The sequence below is a fragment of the Helicoverpa armigera genome, chromosome 18 (genome assembly GCF_030705265.1).
Source record: "Helicoverpa armigera isolate CAAS_96S chromosome 18, ASM3070526v1, whole genome shotgun sequence".
NCBI lineage: Eukaryota > Metazoa > Arthropoda > Insecta > Lepidoptera > Noctuidae > Helicoverpa > Helicoverpa armigera.
Genome location: NC_087137.1, coordinates 6,469,939 through 6,476,016, shown reverse-complemented (window position 1 = coordinate 6,476,016; position 6,078 = coordinate 6,469,939). Strand labels below are relative to the sequence as shown.

Genomic DNA, 6,078 nt, shown 5'->3' with positions numbered 1-6,078 from the left:
AGTTTATTTATGGGAGGAAGAAGATTGATAACTTAATGAACCCTTCAAAATGTAAACAAGCTAGATATAAACTTTAAACAATAACAATTCATTTGATTTTATCAAAAAGTCCCTTTTAAAAATACCACATTTATCACACGCAAGTACTACAAATGATATAAGATAACATTATAAACAAATCACTTGAGAAATTAAATTATCACCAGTTACATTCCAATCACTGGCAGTTTGCGTGTGTGCTGCGCTAGGAATTGTGTCGTTGCGCTAGGAATTGTGCTGAATTTGCGCTAGGAGCCTAGGCATAGTGTAGTCAATTGTCGTTTTCGACGTTCGAGTAGGCGTGGTATCCTTTGAGCGCACGACTCCTACATTTGCCCACCATTTGCGCCGCGTCCCGAGTAGTTTGAACCAGTAAACGGAGTGACTGCGCTTGCTTCAATATAAATTTATTATCCTCCGTAGCACAACGCTTGCTTGTGTCTCACGTATCATACAATTTACACAGTACATCGGTGTCTGTCATTAAAAAAGTCTAAAACAAGTGCGATAAGAAAAGTTTGTGGGTCGTGGTTCTCATTTCTTGTGGTTCCTGAAAATTGACCGAAAAAGTGCGTGGGATTCAGTGTGGAAAATTTTGACTATTTTTAAACGGAGTTTATTGTGATTTTATTGGTAAGGTTCTATTACTATTTTTTGTGGGTATGAGATACTTGTTGCTTTCTTAATTTGTAACAAAACAGGTTTTACTGATAGCTAACGTGTTAGGAAACTCTTGAAAATTATAGATGAAAAATTACAGTTCTTCAAAAAGTTCTTATTCAAAGTCACTATGGATAAATCTATACGGAGTAATTTTATCCTATAATTTATAAGTATAGTAGGAAATTACTTCCGAATTGGACATAGGACTGTAAATTACAAAAAAAAATTAAAGGAAAGTTAAACTACATTAAAAATTGTATGGATACAACATAATATTTATTAAACTACAATTACAAAAACGTGTACAAATAATGAAGTGATAAATATCGATTAAGTGTAGTGCTATAATTAGAAATAAAATCACGCGATCACTTACATAGACAATCGTTTAAATTATTTACATGACGGAGTCGGCTTAGTCATTGAATTAATTATTTAATTGAACTAAACTAAACTAATTTAATTGAATTAAATATTGAATTGAAACGAGCTTTCAAATGAGTACTGAGAATTTTGTCTGAAATAATAAATAAGCTGTAATGTTTAACGGTTGGAAAGCTCAAATTAATTGGTGATAGATAGAAATTTCATGGTGATGAATACATGCTGCGTCGACTCCAAAATAAAATTGGAATAAGGGCAGGAGGATGATGATGATGAGTTAGAACTTTCATGTTCACGTTAGGGGTTTTGGCATGTTATCGCAGGGTTAATTTGACGAAATACTCACTTGTAGAGTTAAGAAAACTAAATAAAAGAATAATACATATAATGAGGTTCTAACTGAAATTACCGGAAAAATATTATTTTGGGATTCCTTTGGAAATTTGAAATATCAACAAATAAATTAATAAAAAAATAATATAGGTAAATAGCGTTACTATAAATTAATTAATCTTTAATTATCCTTTAAAAAAATCATCACATACCCATATAAGAGATTCAACCGCACCTTTCTACAACTCGCTTAGGTGTTGATCATTTTTTTCTCGCGTATTGCCCTTAAATATGTTTTGATAAGATACACTTAATTACAGTTTGATCTCATTGCATTTAATTGTTCTAGAATCTAGTATTGCAGCTGGTTCGACAGATAAGTCCATCTAGTTAGTGATAACCAGAGTCCGCTTAGTGATTGTGGTATGGCCGCCAAAATATCGTATGATATATTGGTGGTCTAGTAACATATAGCATTTTGTATATGGGTTAGTTAATCATCATGGCATTTAAGTTTCGATTTTATTTTGGTAATATGCAATTAGGATTAATATGGCGAAGCAAACTGTTTCACCCGCGTCCTGAAGGAACTACTCGCTCCGATACAGATATCGATTTTTCAGACTCTTAACACAGATATCACCGCACTCAGAGACGTTTAATGATAACTTAGGTCACTCCTTAGTGACGGATTGTCAAAGAAATCCTTCGCTAGGCTTAAGTGACTGTTAAATGTGTCTGAGTACGGGGGTAAGTGTACTAAACATTTAAATCCGTTCAGTAGGTTTAGCCTGACAGACAGAGCTGCCCCCAACAGACAGTTACTTACACATAGTAGTATATTTAAAAGCTTGGCTTATATAGTGATTTTTCCCAATCATTGAAACATTATTCATGGCTAAATTAATTCTTATACTTACTCGATAAAAATAAACTACCTTATGACGATGACGTTACTACTTAAGTAGTGTCACATGCTTTCAAATTGTATCACGGCCAGTTCAAAGTGAAGTGCAATGACCTTTATCGTCTTGATTAGATAGATACCTTAGACACCATGGGCCTTACTACAAAAACTTTAAACCCTGTTTTACACTTGTCTAATAAAATTTTGGCAGCAAAATGAACCATATGTCAACGTCATAATTTGACATTTTTTTAGACAAGGCATAAACTGACGTTTAAAAGTTTTTGTGGTAAGACGGCATGTGTATGTTTCTAGAACAGATAATAGTCAGTTTGTCATTAATACTTACTTTTGATTGTTATTTAATAAATCAAAGTCAGATTTCAAAAGATAGGTAGCGATGTAACAATAGTTGGTTTGGCTAAAAATAATCTTAGTAATTTTAGTTTTCTTCTTAATTACAGTTATCATTAAAATTAACCAATTACAGGTTATTTTTGGCCTATGAAACATTTGACACATAAGTAGGTACACATAAGTACTCGAAGGTACGCTTGATCAAACCCACAAAGTGTGACACGATAACATAGGCATTTAAAAGTCAATTCAATTGTCATTTTCCTTTAGTTAAAGTTTTAAAAATAGAACAGCGAACCTATGAATAAAATATTAAAATTAAATTATTCTGTGCCTACAAAGTTTGTAGTCCCGATACACATTATGAGTAATAGGTACATACATAGAATTATTATAATAATATACTATTTTCCATCACAAATTAAAGCATACAGGATGTATAATATGTACATTGTTATGTATCGTGTATAGAAGTAATGTATACTTATCACGAGGTTTCAATTACAGCCGACTCGCTAATCGGCGGTCGCTGGCGACATTGCATACGTCATCTCGCTTCTGTAGTAAAACAATTCACGACTGTTGAACTCGATTTTTTTTATCGATATTGCATCGATTCAATTGAGGTTGATGTGTCATTTCTTCTCTCGACTGTCCAAAAAATAATCTTCAGATTCACTGCGTTATTTGAACATCTTTGGCAGTGGCTATGATACTTTAAACAGTAGCCAGAAAGTCTGACAACCAGTTTAACGAAGAGGTATCAGGTTGTCCAGGTTACTGGGATTAGGAGGTCAGCCTTTCGCTCCATGTAAAGCACTGGTACTCAATTGCACCCAGTGAGACTAAAAGCTGACCCTAACTAAAGTTGGGAAAAGGCTAGATGATGAGGTAACAAATCATAACCAACATCCGCCTCCAGTTTAAATCCAAAGACGATTGAATGAAGATTCGCCGAATTTGATCTATTTCTTAGTATTGGGAAATCCCTATGCATGATTTTCCTGTCTGTCTTGCTTATCTTGATAACGGAAATCGCAGTAACCACATGTTTTCGGCTTCTTAAAAGATAAAAGTGACAAGTGATATTCAATCTAGTGATATCGTGTCTCTACCTTTACATAAAATACTTGAAGATTTATTTAACTTTTTGGGGACTTTCAGAAAATGTCAGACTTGCAATTGCAGCTACACCGAATGTATTATTGTATATGTGAATTGTATTTTTTACAACTTTGTAAATATATTGTAATTTTATTCGTCATATCGGTGTTAATTCTCGATCAATTTGCCTAATTAAATATTTTTACACCGTGTATGGTATCGAGCAAGTTATTAAAACCGTGACCACGCCCTTTTGAGCATGACCAGTTGCTGCCGACACCTCGCTGAATGAAACTGTCAATCAAACAACCGACCTTTACATAATAATATATTAAAAGCTGACAAAAACCAGAACCAAACTTCCAGCATCAAAGATAAAATGATTCTTTAAACAATTTTGATAGTATTCATAAATTAACACCTTTTAATAAAATATTAAATAATATATTTAATGTAGCATTACTTAAGATTAAACGTAATCATGAAAGTTACATAAAATAATGAATAATCAGTGAAAGTCGTTAAATGCAGTATTAAATTACTCGTAAATGTCAAAAAACATTATCAGTTTAATAATATGCCGAGAGAACTTATACTTTATGTGCAAACTTACTAATTAAATTGTTAAAATTCTACTCGAAATGTCAGGAAAAGTTCACAATTTCTTATCGATTATGGTAAACAAATATCTCTCGTGGTCACGTGGTCAACATTATTACCTTTTCGTCGGTTCTTATTTATTAAAATATGTTTATTCGGTAATAATTATAATTACGTACAAAGTACTAAAGTTCAGTTTAGCAATAATTTCAATCAAACCAAAAAAATATTTTTGACGGATCTTTAAAACGATTGTTTCTAAAAACAGGTTACATTCTGAAATAAAGCAAATCCCTACTAATAGATATTATAAATGACTTTTGACTTTTATCCCGGACTTTTGAATAATTCTCTTGGAAACGCGATATAACCGAACTCTTCGAGCTCGAAACCTAATATATCTAAAAAGTCGATTTAGAGGTTAAAATATAAAAGCTGTGTCATTCCGATATTCTGCGATAAGAAAACACGTAACCCTAAAATGATACAAGTAGCCCAAAATCTTGATACTATGTCATCTGATATAAATCAGACAAATCACGAAGTACACATAAGTGTGACAATAATATGGAAATATTCCTACTTTAATCTAAAATTACTTCATTCGTCTTTTGCCACGTGTTTTGTGTCTATTTTTGACAAGTTAAGATTGATCTGTAGTTTGTACGTGGACATATTAGCGTTCAATGCTTTACGCATATCTTATTCAATGTATTGATTTTATCGTAAATCGATTCTGATTTGCGAAAAGATTTTTAGCTGACTCAATGATGAATGGCATTTATAGAATGATCAGTTATTTTGTCCCATATAATTCTACTACGATAGTTTTTTTTTATTTCGTAGCAAATACGAGGACACTTACAGGGTTAGTGAATGTCACATAATTTAGAATTTTGGGCTCTAGGACATGATATTTTCAGATCATAAATATAATCACAGATGTACTAGAATTCATAAAACGACATGTAATTTTGACATACAACTATTAAATATGGCTTTCGGAAGTCCAAACATATCTTGACCGAGTTTTACATGAAACTAATTCAAATTCATATAATAAATGACATTTGAAATGCGTATTATTCTAATAATAGATAGGATATTTTGTGAGTAAGTCTACTAATAAGAAAAATATACGATTTTTGATAGAATTTTCCAAATGACAGAGGTTCTGCCAAACATGAAGATTTTATTTTAGCAGTCCATGTTTGTGTGGTCTGAGTTTCAAGAGAATAATCTAAACTTGGATATATCCGTGATGGTTATTAAACTTATTAATTTGTACAGTAAATATCGTAAATTATTTACCCGTAACTTTATTTGGTTTAAAATGGAAAGGAAAATTTTCACTTATAATACCACAAGAGCTTCAAAATTATCGGGTATTTTCCGATAGGTTCGTTGCAAACAAATGAAGGAGTCAAGTTTTTCAGGTTAAAAAATAACGAGCGCGAAGCGCGAGTGATTTTTCCTGAAAACTTGACGACTTTATTTGTTTGCAGGGAACCTTGAGGGAAATGCCAGAGAATTTTGAAGCTCGTGTGGTATTCGGGGGATTATTTTTCCGTCCCAAATGTCGGCCACAACCTGTCAGTTTGACATAGGGCTTCCATTTCGAATTTCGCCAAACCCGGACAAATATTTAAAAAAACCCGGACATTTGGCGTAAATCGCATTTTTTCCCCGGA

General features: G+C 32.5%; 1 protein-coding gene across 1 annotated transcript in view; it reads left to right on the top strand.

The window, feature by feature from the left end:
* Positions 1 to 513: 513 nt before the first annotated feature.
* LOC110376116 (cGMP-dependent protein kinase, isozyme 2 forms cD4/T1/T3A/T3B) overlaps positions 514 to 6,078 on the top strand; it is a 91,021-nt gene continuing 85,456 nt past the window's right edge. Inside the window, 1 exon segment of the mRNA XM_021334483.3 lies at positions 514 to 672. The gene's annotated coding sequence lies outside the window, so the exon portion shown is untranslated.